Source organism: Dryobates pubescens, chromosome 7, assembly GCF_014839835.1.
Source record: "Dryobates pubescens isolate bDryPub1 chromosome 7, bDryPub1.pri, whole genome shotgun sequence".
Lineage (NCBI taxonomy): Eukaryota > Metazoa > Chordata > Aves > Piciformes > Picidae > Dryobates > Dryobates pubescens.
In genome coordinates this window covers 6,862,906-6,876,523 of record NC_071618.1, presented here as the reverse complement: position 1 = coordinate 6,876,523, position 13,618 = coordinate 6,862,906, and the positions used below count along the sequence as shown (strand labels likewise).

The 13,618-nt window shown below is 42.2% G+C and overlaps 1 protein-coding gene across 2 annotated transcripts in view; it reads left to right on the top strand.

Moving 5' to 3' along the window:
* The window catches only part of TMEM255B (transmembrane protein 255B), an 80,782-nt gene that overhangs the window by 37,689 nt on the left and 29,475 nt on the right, over positions 1-13,618 (top strand). The window lies entirely within an intron of this gene.

Below are 13,618 nucleotides of genomic sequence, written 5' to 3'. Positions count from 1 at the left end.
CTGGAGCATGGCACTTATAAAATTAACAACACTGGAGGAGAAGTAGCTTGATTCAAAATAGCAATAGCTTATTAAGAAAACCAAAACCAAAACCAAAACAGATATAATTTACTGTGAGAAGTTAATTTCACTATTGGTCCTTTAGTTGCACTTTTCACCTTAAAAAAAAAGTTAACAAACCCAGAATAAATGAAGCAAATCCAAGCTGGAATTTATATGCAGTGATGCTATTTCAGAGGAAAAAAGGGGGGGGGAAAAAGCTCATCACAGGAATCCATTATCTGCATTCATGTTTGCTTGAGACATTTTGTTATTTAGCAAATGAGAACAACCCGGTTGTGCAACAGCTCATGGAGTTCATTCAACAGACTCCTCTCACCACATAGTGAGACACCCCGCCCCTGTCCCACCTTCCATACATAGTGCCTCCCTGTTATTCGTGACTGCAAGCCTTGGTTATTGCCACACAAGCCTTAGCTTTACAGTTATCCCCCAGGAAGAAACTGAAACAGCCAACAGCAAGTTATGCTGTGAGGAGATTGCCTGCAAGATCTTCCCGAGAATGTTAGGAAAAGATAGCAAAACCATAGGCAGCTATTTTAGGCTGTGGAGACAAATGCTTTGTATCATTTTTTCACATGCTCAGCTGGGAATCATGGAACATTAGTACTGATACATGGCCACTCACATTTTCCTGAAGTATGAGATAGAAAACAGACTCAGGACATTCCTGAAAGCTCTAAGAAAAAAACAAGGGCTCAGGCACAGGACTAGCTTGACTATAAGAATTTCTTTTTGATCTTGTTGATTACAAGATATTCAAACCATGTCCAGGCAGATTTGTTAGAAGGGATCTACTAAGAAGGAAAAAACAGAGCTGAAGAGCTTGGGATAACAGCAACGAGAACGCCAGAATAGAATAGAATAGAATAGAACAGAACAGAAAAGAACAGAACAGAATAGAATAGAATAGAATAGAATAGAATAGAATAGAATAGAATAAACTGGGTTGGAAGAGACCTTTAAGATCATCACGTCCAACCCATCAACCAATCCAGCACCACCTATTCAACTAAACCATGGCACCAAGAACCCCATCAAGTCTCCTGAGCACCTCCAATGACAGTGACTCCACCACCTCCCCAGGCAGCCCATTGCAATGGGCAATCACTCTCTCTGTATAGAACTTCTTCCTCTCATCCAACCTAAACCTCCCCTGGTGCAGCCTAAGACTGTGTCCTCTTGTTCTGGTACTGGCTGCCTGGGAGAAGAGACCATCATCCATCTGTCTACAACCTCCCTTCAGGTAATTGTAGAGAGTGATAAGGTCACCCCTGAGTCTCCTTCTCTCCAGGCTAAGCAACCCCAGCTCCCTCAGGCTTTCCTCATAGGGCTTGTGTTCCAAACCCCTCACCAACTTCGTTGCTCTTCTCTGGACTCTTTCCAGCAAGTCAACCTCCTTCCTAAACTGAGGGGCCCAGAACTGGACACAGTACTCGAGGTGCGGCCTAACCAGTGCAGTGTACAGGGGCAGAATGACCTCCTTGCTCCTGCTGGCCATACTGTTCTTGATGCAGGCCAGGATGCCATTGGCTCTCTTGGCTGCCTGGGCACACTGCAGGCTCATGTTCAGCCTACCATTGACCAGTACCCCCAGGTCCCTTTCTGCCTGGCTGCTCTCCAGCCACTCTGACCCCAGCCTGTAGCTCTGCATGGGGTTGTTGTGGCCAATGTGCAGAACCCGGCACTTGGATGTGTTCAATCTCATGCCGTTGGACTCTGCGCATCTCTCCAGCCTGTCAAGGTCCTTCTGCAGAGCCTCTCTACCCTCCAGCAGATCAACTCCTGCCCCCAGCAGTGAAATTGCACCTTGGGAGTGTTGTCAGTATGCTTTCTCTGCACCCCTCTTTGCTTTATTTTCTCTATAACGATTCTTCAGGCAGTTCAGTAAAGCAGTAAATATACCCCTTTCTCCTTATTGAACAAGCCTAGTTCCTTCAACCCAATCTGGTACATCTTGTCCTTCATTTTTCTGATAATTTAGTGGCCCTCCACTGGTCACACTGTAATTTGTCAAGGTTTTTCTTACACTGGAGAGAGATTAAAATTGGAGTGATGTGGCCTCACGAGTGTTCAATGAAAAAGGTGAAATAACCTCTTTCCTTCAGACTACTGGTGATGTTTCGCTAATGCAGCCAGATTTGCAGCTGGCCATTACTTTTACAAAAGCACCCAATTTCCACTTGTCCACAAATGTATCTGGGTTATTTTTGTTTATTTGCCAAACTGCTACCTTGTGGACTTGATCTGTTGCCTGAGGTTATTCCAGATCAGGTGCTATATTAGAAATTGAAACCTGAAATGGACTATGCTGAGGGAAATTATAGGATCCTGAGGAGAAAAGCATCTTGCACTGTTGTTTTGCAGTTTCAGACCTCTATTTTTACGTAGGTAGACCCTAATCCAGTCAAGAATTTTCTCGTGTCCACAAAAAAAGGAGACTGAGAAAGAAGCAAGTTGTGAAACATTGGGAAGTCTGGTCCAGAAAAAGGAAACAAAATTCTACATATCTATAAGATTATCCTGCTCAAGATTAGAGGGCATTTGCTCATTGCCACTAGAGAACACAAACCCAAATGGTTGCTTTGTTTACAGGAGATTTGGGTGTGTGTGTGGGGGGTGTGTGTGTGTGTGTGTGTGTGTGTGTGTGTGTTATTCTTGCTACAGACTGCCTTGGATCATAATAGTGAAATGACAGAGGAATAAGAGACTATCTGTAAGGGGTTTGTGATGTAGGATAATTCTGTAAACAGTTATTCTGAAGGAGACTGGGTCCCAACTGTAGTGCCTCTGGGATAAAGATATGTTGTGGTGGCTTTGAGATATATTGTATGTACACATGGTAAGTGATCTTGCATTTTAGTGAGCTAAAGCATTTTAATGAGATTGCATACACAGACAGGAGAGGCTTCTTGGTGCCATAAGTATGACATCACTCACTTAAAACAAAGGTTCAAATCCTAACCTGCCTAACAGCAGAGAACATACCAGATTCTGATTTACGATAGCAGATTTTCACAAGCTCTTCTCAGCACTTCAGATGTGCAAGAACTGGAACAGAAAGAGAGTCAGGCTCTAATCTTGGGCTCCCATTTCACACTTTATATGTCTCTGTGCCAGCTTTACATTGATGAATGAAATTATCAAAACTCATGTAGATGTTAAAGGGATATGGGTTTTTTAAAGAAAAGGAGGGTGCTGTGGAAAGGCAGAGTTGCTTGTCCATCATGAGATATAACTGCACATCAAACCAGGCAATTATAAGCTGTTCCTTTGATTCCTCTCCTCTTCTGCAAAGCCACTTCTGTGTCACACTAAATTAATTTAATTTTCAACTGATCTAGTTTCTTCCTCTTGATAGCTGTGGCTTAAGGAACTAATTAAAATGGAACATCTAATCTGTCACTAAGTCCTGAAATCAATCTGTAGCTGAAGCAGAGGATACTAAAATACTTAGTCCTAGCAAGGCATCTTCACTCACTTGTGCAGCTTGTGGACTGCTAAAGTGTATCAGCTGGGTAATTGCCTATAGATTAGGGAGTTTAGAAACTAAGCTTGAGATGTCTGTTTGTCTTATTTGTAGAAAAAGACAGGCATGATATAAACTCACCTTCTGGGAAGTACAGAGTCATGGCAGTGGGAAAACAGAGTCTTTCTCTTGGGTGATACTGATGTAAATTACGCTCTGGTGTTGGGTGATGGGTTGGACTTGATGATCTTGAAGGTCTTTTCCAACCTGGTCAATTCTATTCTATTCTATTCTATTCTATTCTATTCTATTCTATTCTATTCTATTCTATTCTATTCCATTCCATTCCATTCTGTTCTGTTCTATTCTGTTCTGGTTGGTAGAGCTGCAAAGCTGCTGTACTAACATCAAGATGGCAGCCTTTGTCCAGTGAACAAATAACTGTATTCCAAAACTGAGGTTCCAGCCAGCCCTGGGGGGGGGAAAAAAAATAGAAAAGAAAAAAAAATAGAAAAGAAAAGAAAAAAAAAATAGAAAAGAAAAGGAAAAAAAAAAAAAAAGTAGGTGTGGGTTTCCATTCCCTCAGTTCCTCCAAAAGATTTAGATCAGAGCTATTTTACATTGCACCTTTCTCTGCTACCGAAACTAGATCAGGGAATTGAGTGCTGCTTTGTTCTCTCAGAAAATAAGCGTGGAATACTCTAAGTCACACAGTATTTCATGCCTTTAGACTCAGAAGCTGCAAAATCACCATGGCCACTTGGTGATCCTTCCCCAGGAAAGAAGCTCCTGGAGATAACAGGGAAGTTGAATTAGCACCTTGAGGTTTATCAGTTTTGGCAGACATCAGTGCTTTCTTTGTTTCGTGGGTTACAGAGTACCAGTCAGCTGTCATAAGTAAAACCAAAACAAAACCAAACACAATTGTGGGATTTTAAATAAGACTGGCTGTCAAAAAGTGGCATCCCTTCTTCCCCTGGTCTCACAATTCTGCCTCACCCCTTGTGAGGTGAGGAACACAGGAGCTTGCTTAGGGCAGACTGAAGGGATAACTCACCCCATGTGCTTTCCCCTCCTGCTAAGCTGGGTCGCAGTGGGATTGTCCCATGCAGTGTACCTCAGGCAGACTGACTGACAGCCGTTGGTGCCAGCAGTGGGAAGGTGTAGCTGGGAGCTAGAGAGAAGACACAACCAGGCCTTGAGGCTGCAACATTCACTTGTCTCGGTTTAAAGCCAGATTAGAAGCAGTGAATGCAGTGATAACTGAAACAATTAAACATTATGAGGAGTCAGATAAGGACATTAGTTAACTAGAGAAGTGCAGACTGAAATGCCATGAAGATCTGATGATTTCTGCTGTAAGCACGGGACCTCGGGCAGAAGAGGCCAGGTGCTCACATGTGTGTGCTCAAGAACTGATGGCACCATCTGGTGGTTGCACATGAAGCGGCCAAGGATGTCAATCCTCTTCCCATTTTTGAAGCTACTTCTGCAGATTAGGGACACTCAGTCAAGAAGTGCAGTGCAACAGAGGTGCCCAGCTGCTTCATTAATGACCAGTGTAACACAGAGTGACTTCATAACCCCATGGCATGTAGCATGGCTTATGATCACACTCCAAAGCCTTGTACAATTCAGACCAGATCTCCTAAAAAGTAATTTGAAAATGTTCTGAGCAGACCTGTTGGCCTTTCCTTTGAAGTGAAAAACAAATGGTTGTATTCCACATCTTACAAAGTTGTTACCTTGACAACTGGTGGCAGAAAACACAACTCCTAGAGTAAGTAATTTCTCATTGCTATTAAGTTAGCTAGCTTCTCTGGAGAGGAACACTAAATGCATTTTACTTTCTCCATGCTGCTACATGAGATAAAATTGCAGCTAATTATTTCTCATTCCATTTCCATCATTCATAACTCAGTATAATAGCATGGCATAGTATATACCATAAATGCATTTGTTGGTTGGTTGTGGGGTTTTTTTAGCAGAGTGAGCACTAAATATTTATAACTGAAAACTAGCACTAGCTCAGTAGTGATTTTTATATTGATGATATACCAAGGTGAATAATGCTTTATTTATTAACTTCTTAAACACAAAGTGCTTTTAAAGTTTATAAGCAGTAAATTTTGAAGACAGTGGTCAACTATTCCCCAAAATTAACACCACTATTAGCCTTTGCATGTGACACTAAGATAGAAAGCACAGACTGCATTACTACAGTAGCAATTAATTATAAAGGGAGATTAATTCCTTTTTATTAACTTAATTTTAGGGTTGGAGCAAAGAAAGAGTTTTGCAACCATCTTAAGCCAATCTGCCAAGATTTCTCTTTTGTACTGCAAGGTGACCACATCTGCACAACACTTATGTTTGTGCATTCATTAATCAGAGGACAAATCTTCTTTGAACATCACAATCCAGATGGTCAATGAGGTCCTCATGCCAGACAGGTCTTAAGAGCCCTGTAATGAGTTACAGATATCAACAGATACTTGGTGCTTCCAGCCACCTCAGAGCCTGAAAGCTCTCTGTTGCTGTTGCTTTGTTGCTCTGGCCTGCACTCAATCAAACTCACCTCCTTTCAGGTGAAGATCTTGCCTACAATAACCACACTTATACTGGTGCAAGTAATTGTGGTTTTGCCAGAATAATCTTTCTGGGCCATAGGAGGGGTTTTTGGATGCCTTTTTCCCATTCTAGTACGTTCAGCTCATGCATGAGGAGAAGAGTAGAGAGAAAGGACATCCTGGCTCTAGGATGGAGCCACTGTGTTTTGGAAATCAGTGAGTCTAAGGAGGGATGAAAAAAATTATGAAGAGTGACTAAAGGAGCTGGGGCTGTTTAGTTTGGAAAAGAGGAGGCTGAGGCGAGACCTCATTGCTCTCAACAGCTCCTTGAAAGGATGTTGTAGAGAGGCTGGTGCTGGTCTCTTCTCACAGGTAATTAAAGATAGAACAAGAGGGAATGGCCTCAAGCTATGACTGGGTAGGTTTAGACTGGACATTAGGAAAATTTTTTTCACAGAAAGAGTGGTCAGGCATTGGAATGTGCTGTCCAGGGAGGTAATTGAGTCACCAGCCCTGGATGTGTTTAAAGGTGGTTTGCATGTGGTGCTTGGGGGTATTGTTTAGGGGTGAGCTTTGCAGATTAGGGTTATGGGTTGGACTTGGTGATCCTGAGGGTCTTTTCCAACCTGAATGTTTCTGTGATTCTATGATCAATGTGGTAAAAAGTCTGAATGCAAAGAAATCTTCCAGAGGGATACCATAGCTAACTGAGAAAATATTACCCAGGAATTACTGCACAATAGTGTGTATGATTTGCATGTAATGACAGGTATTTTATAAGGTATTAGTGGTCATGTCTATTTTGCTGTTATAGAATAAACTTAAGTATCAGACCTCTGTGTAATGGTTAGCTGCCACTTCATGTCAGTTTCAGACCACCCTCACAAGCTCTCTTGAAAACAAAACTGAATTGGAGGGATGATGCTAAGCTGTGTGGGGCTGAGCAGTGTGGATGAGACCATGTAGCCTCAGGCCTGCAGGCTGATATCTGACTTTTATTAGGCAATATAGTTGTACCCTTTGGGACCATTGCTAGGTTACTGACTTAATCTCTGGTGTTTCTTTGTGCTTTGTGAAAGACATTATCAACTTGGAAGAGCTCAGAGAAGGAAAATCTGAACTTCAGAATTTATTTCATTTATTTATCAAAGAAGAGGTTGAGAGGTGAATTGATCTTGGTCTCTCTAAGGTATCCACATAATCAAAGGTTATCAGAAGTTTTGATAAATGGTTTTCAACAGAGGGCTTTTAGTTTCGCATACAAAAACCAGTGCAGTGTGTTAATGTCTGCTAACACATTCAAACCATGAAACTGATGCAGTTTTGACAATACTGAATTATGGGCACAGCATTGTCAAGGTTATGGATGATTCTCTGTCACTGAAATATTTAAACCCCAGGCTTCTTTTTACATGATCTGATGAAGTTTACCCAGAAGTCATGAACTTGATGCATATGTCTTGGGGTGAAATTACTTAGTCTGTGTTATTCAGAAGGTGTCTCTAGAGCAGGGTCTTCAAAGAGTCACAGAATCACAGAATGTTAGGGGTTGGAAGGGACCTCCAGAGATCACTGTGTCAAACACCCCTGCCAAAGCAGGACCACCAAGGGCAGGCCACAAATGAACATATCCAGGCGGGTTTTGAAAGTCTCTGGAGAAGGACACTACACAACCTCTCTGGGCAGTCTGTTCCAATGCTCTGTCATGCCCACCATGAAGAAGTGTCTCTTTGTGTTGAGCTGGAACCTCCTGTGTTCTAGCTTGTACCTGTTGTTCCTTGTCCTACAACTGCGCACCACCAAAACCCGACTGTCACCTTCATCCTGACACCCACTGCTCAGATATTTACAGATGTTCATAAGATCCCTTTTCAGCCTTCTCTTCACAAGACTAAATAGCCCTAGGTCTCTCAGTCCATAGAAGAGATGTTCAAGTCTCACAGTCATCCTTGTAGCTCCCCATTGGACTCTTTGCAGCAGATCCCTGTCTCTCTTGAACTAGGGAGCCCAAAATCTGACACAGTATTCCAGGTGTGGTCTCAGCAGGGCAGAGTAGAGGAGGAGTAGAACCTCCCTAGACCTATAGAAGGGCCCTGTGGACTACTTTTATGGTCAGGTGGAAACATTATTGATTCTTGTCAGCAGATCTCTCTGCACGGTGCCAGCACCTGGTCTCTTCTGAAAGATGTTTAGGGGTTCACATATCAAATCCATCTGAAAATTGTTTATCAGGATTTATGATCCAGATTTACTGGTTTTCAAATCTGCAAAGGAAATGCAATCTTTAGCATAACTGAAAAAACATCTCTACTAAACCCACTATTGCTCAGGTGTTGGATAACACAAAAGACAGCCCAAAGATGATTATTTTGGATGCATCCAAGAGCTTGGCACCAAAACTGTCATCTTGCTAATGTTTTCTGGTCTAGAATGCAGAGACAGGGGAGGGCTTCAGGGTATTTGTCCCCATGAATCTGCAGCCAAATATTTCTCTGCTGCCAGGCAAGTAAGTACTATGGATACAGTCTGGACTTACTGACATTACAGAGGAGCTGGTAGGATGCTTTATTTTGGTTGCTAGGTATTTTCCACTAAGAAAAACAATGGCAGATCTTTTTGTGGAGAACCTCTTAAAGTCCCCCTTCTAGTTTGCAGAGCCTCTCACATTAGCAGAGACAAACCCCCTCTGGTTATACAGCTCCTTTTACTTTGTTCTCCTTTGTGTGTTTGGTTGGGGGTTTTTGTTTGCTTGGTTGGTTTTGTTGGGTTTTTTTTCTTTCTTTCCCCACTGAAGTGCCTTTCAGATTTAGTCAAATTGCAAATTCTCCAAAAAATCCTTTTTTTTTTTTTTTTAATTTCTTTCCTTCTGTGACATGTTTTATTGAGGGAAAAGGTCTGATATTGGCCCAAGCAAACAGAAATGCCTAAACCATTAGGCAGCGCACACATTGTGTTTGGATGCCAAAGAGCAATTTGCTTGTTGATGGGAAGGAAAAAGAGAGACTCACAGTTATTTTCCCATCAGCATCTCTCTACAACCTACCACATGGTCTTCCTATGCTGTTCTGCAGCCCCAGGACAGAGGTAGAGCTGTCTCAGAGTCTCCTGGCTTTTCGTCTGCACCACTGTGTAGGACAAAAGGCAAATACAAGGAATGGTCCAGCTTTCCCCAGCCCCATGACACAAACACTGGTCCATTGGCTTCCCTCGTTGAGATGTAACAGCTCACACTTTTGGTCATTCAAGGTAGAAATTCCTTGAAGAGGCAATAAAGAACTGCATCCTGCTACAATTGCATGCAGTAGTGAGAAAGGAACACTACTCTTTATTTCAAATTAGAAGTCTGCATTCTGAGAATACATTAAGGAAACGACCCACACATTTGCATATGTGAACGCTGATGGTTAGATGCCCCTGCCATTGAATTACGTGATCCCATCTCACAGAGAGCACAATGTCAGTGCACAAGAGGGCAGAATTCTTGGGGTAATAACAAATCTGCTACTGCCAGTTCCTTTGGCTCTCAAAATTAAGTCACTTTATTTTAGCTCTGCTTCTAGTGTAATTAGATAGATGCAAACTCCATATTGTAAGTCAACTCCAGACATATGGAAGGAAATTCAACACATTTTACTCACATCAATAATCATATTATTAGTGCAAGAACTAATACAAGATGAGAAAGTGAGCAGGATTTCACCCATGTTTGGAATGACACTGCTATTCTAGTTTCCACAGATAACAGCCTTCTGCATTTGTACATAAATTAACAAGGTTGGTGAGGGGCTTGGAACACAAGCCCTATGAGGAGAGATTGAGGGAGCTGGGGTTGCTTAGCCTGGAGAGGAGGAGACTCAGGGGTGACCTTATTGCTCTCTACAACTACCTGAAGGGGGGTTGTAGTGAGGCAGAGGTTGGTCTCTTCTCCCAGGCAACCAGTACCAGAACAAGAGGGCACAGTCTCAGGCTGCATCAGGGGAGGTTTAGGCTGGAGGTTAGGAGGAAGTTTTACACAGAGAGAGTGATTGCCCACTGGAATGGGCTGCCTGAGGAGGTGGTGGGGTCGCCGTCGCTGGGGGTGTTCTGGGCGAGGCTTGACAGGATGCTTGGTTGCATGGTTTAGTTGATTGGGTGGTGTTGGATGATAGGTTGGACATGATGATCTCGAAGGTCTCTTCCAACCTGGTTTATTCTATTCTATTCTATTCTATTCTATTCTATTCTATTCTATTCTATTCTATTCTATTCTATTCTATTCTATTCTATTCTAATCTATATTCTGCATCTGTCCCCATAGATTATGGCCTTCTGCATCTATGTGGCTCCTATACATTCAAAAACCTGTTCTATGGTGGAGTTTACTTAGCAATGTAGAATAGCAGCTTGGATCAGGAGAGATTTGCTGTCTAGTTCCATCTTTAACCTTACTTTACACAGCACTAGCCATGATGGAATTTATACAAAGCAAGTGGGTGACTGGGGCGAAGGGCTTGCAGTCTACTCTGAAAAGAAAAATCTTATTCCCTCTGATGTGCTGCCAGCAGAAGATGATTGCCTTCATTATTTCCTATTCTCAGAAATGTCTCTGGACTATCAACAGATGTTTCTCTTCTTTGAAAAAAATTCAAAGCTGCTGCACAGATACATGGGGGCGAGAGGGAGTAACCACCCACAGACTTCAGACTAAAGCAAAAATTCTTGGCATTTTCCCCCATCATTTGTCAAAGGAAAAACAATGTTTTGTGTTCCCCTGTGCAGAAACTAGTGGAGTGAAAATAAATAAATATTCTGCTAGATTAAAAATCAAGAGTATTTAAGCAAGCTACAGTTTGCCCTAGCAAAAGGTTTCAAAAAGCCAAAGGTATTATTTGTTTCATCTTTAAGAAGAAACCATGATTAGAAGAAGTAACAATATCACGTAGCAGGAAGCTTTTTCTCTGTGGGTGGATGATGATTCAGTTGCAAAGAATGTCCATGGAAAGTGTCTTCCCAGGTATTCAATCATGTTCTGATTGATGGTTATTCATGGCTCTGTTAAGAGCCTATTAAAATGTGTGTTGCAGCAGCATTGACAGATTAGTACTTGTCTATTACTTGTAATATATTTATTTAATCATTGAAGAGAAAGGCCAAGTTTGAAAAAGTATGTTGTTATCATATTTAATTATTGGTTTTTTATCAAACCTGCCTAACATTTCCTGGTGTGTATGCCTCAGGGCAGTTCTCTCCATGCTCCCTATCAGCAGTATATCCAGTGGACTTTTTAACCTCTGGGGCACTGAATACCATGTATTTGAACACCGATCTGAAATTCATGTGAGCTTCCAAAATGACAAGCCAATGAGGATGGGGAAAAGCTTATTGTACCTGAGCAATCAGGGTATGCATGAAACATCTCACTAATTGCTTAGACCACTTCAATTTTATAACTCATGTCTTTCCATTCCTCCTGGGGCTTCTGTCATGGACTTTTTACACCCTTGTATGTGGGAGCCTAGTTCTACAGTTCTTTTCCATTTTGTCCAGTTCTGGGCCCCTCAGTTTAAGAAGGACATTGAAACACTTGAATGTGTCCAGAGAAGGGCAACAAGGCTGGGGAGAGGCCTTGAGCACAAGCCCTATGAGGAGAGGCTGAGGGAGCTGGGATTGTTTAGCCTGGAGAAGAGAAGAATCAGGGGTGACCTCATTGCCCTCTACAACTACCTGAAAAGTGTTTGTAGACAGGAAGGGGTTGGTCTCTTCTCCCATGCAACCAGCACCAGAACAAGGGGACACAGTCTCAAGCTGTGCCAGGGGAGGTTTAGACTCGAAGTGAGGAAAAAGTTCTTCACTGAGCGAGTCATTCGTCATTGGAATGTGCTGCCCAGGGAGGTGGTGGAGTTGCCGTCCCTGGAGGTGTTCAAGGGGAGATTGGAAGTGGCACTTGGTGTCATGGTCTAGTTGTGAGTTCTGTTGGGACAGGTTGGACTTGATGATCCTTGGGGTCTCTTCCAACCTTAGTTATACTGAGATACTGTGATGCGCCCTATCAGCCTGGTCTCTTGTGTGCTGTGGTACGTGTCGGTGGAGGTCTTCCCTTTACAGGGTTGATAGGGAGCTGTGGTGGAAAATTACTGGACATAAACACTTTCTGTGTGATTTCTGCTCAATACCTAACATAAAAATGTCATAAATAAAGTTGTTACTATTTAGACTATAATGGGGACATTTAAATGTCCTTGGCAGTGGCATGCCATGCCCTGAAAAGAAAAATCACCTCTGCAACATTAATTAAGACTCTAGAATTTTATTTGTATGTTTATTTGTATATTTATTCAATCTTTATGGTGCTCATCTGGATGCATTTAATGCAGCCTCTTTTCCTTCTTTGTAGTGTAAAATAAAGACAAAAGAGCATTATAAATGTAACCCCCCTATATTTCAGTCATCAGGATATTCAGTCTTTCAGGTGTATAAATGTAGTGTCTTGCAAAATGATATTTCTTGCAGTAGTTTATTTAGAGACTTCTATCTCTCTTATTCTGGAAGCATTAAGGCAGAAGGGAGATGGGTTGTATTTCATGTATTTGAGTTACTTTACCAAAACCAAAATAAACAGTTCTGCATTCTAGAGGAAAAGTTAATTACTCACATGGCACAACATCATTATAATCAGGACAGAGCAATCAGTTCACATAACAAACCCTATAATCAAGGTAATGTAATCAATGTAAGTAATCAACTATAATAGGCAATTAAGTATCTAACTGCATCAAGCAACAACTAAGATTACAGCCTTGAATATCAGCTAATTGCATCATTAGAAACTTGTGTAACAGTCCATGGTAAATCTATGTTTTTAAGTACACAAAAGAGCTGTGGCAGGTATTATGGGAAGGTCTACAGCCTCATCCTGAGAGACAATAGCTAGCAAAACTTGACTAAAAAAATGCAGTTGCATTCCAGTGCCAGGCTTGGGTTTGCCAGAGGTCTGGGGTATTAAGGAAGGAGTGGACTTCCTCACTGGAGATTTGTGTGGCCTCAGCTCCCTAGTACAGTCAGAACAACTGTCTCTGGCAACATACTGGTTTGCAACATAGCAACCCCCCAGCATACAGGTGTGGTGTCATTCAGCAGCTCTGCACACATCTCTTCCTTCCCACCACCACCTATACTTGCATCAGCTGAAGGAACCAAGGCTGCTGTACCTCAATCAGGATGTGCAGGGAAGCCCATTCCTGTTTCTTCTTCTTGTGCCATTGTGCTGCATAGACTGATAAAGGCTGATAGGTCTCTACTCTCACCTTCATGCCAGGTAGAGTGTAGCCAAAAGGCACTGAAGAGGATTTAATTGCTCCTAGTAGAACTATATGCACCTGAGAACAGACCTGTCTGTCCTCATTGGGCATAGACCTCTCCGTGCACATTATCTAGCAATGGCACAGCTCCAGCATGTGGAGCCTTTCCATTTGACTGTTCAGAAATCCCCCCCAAAGAAAGCTGAGTGGCACTAAGGCTACCACTACATTTTTTTTTTTTT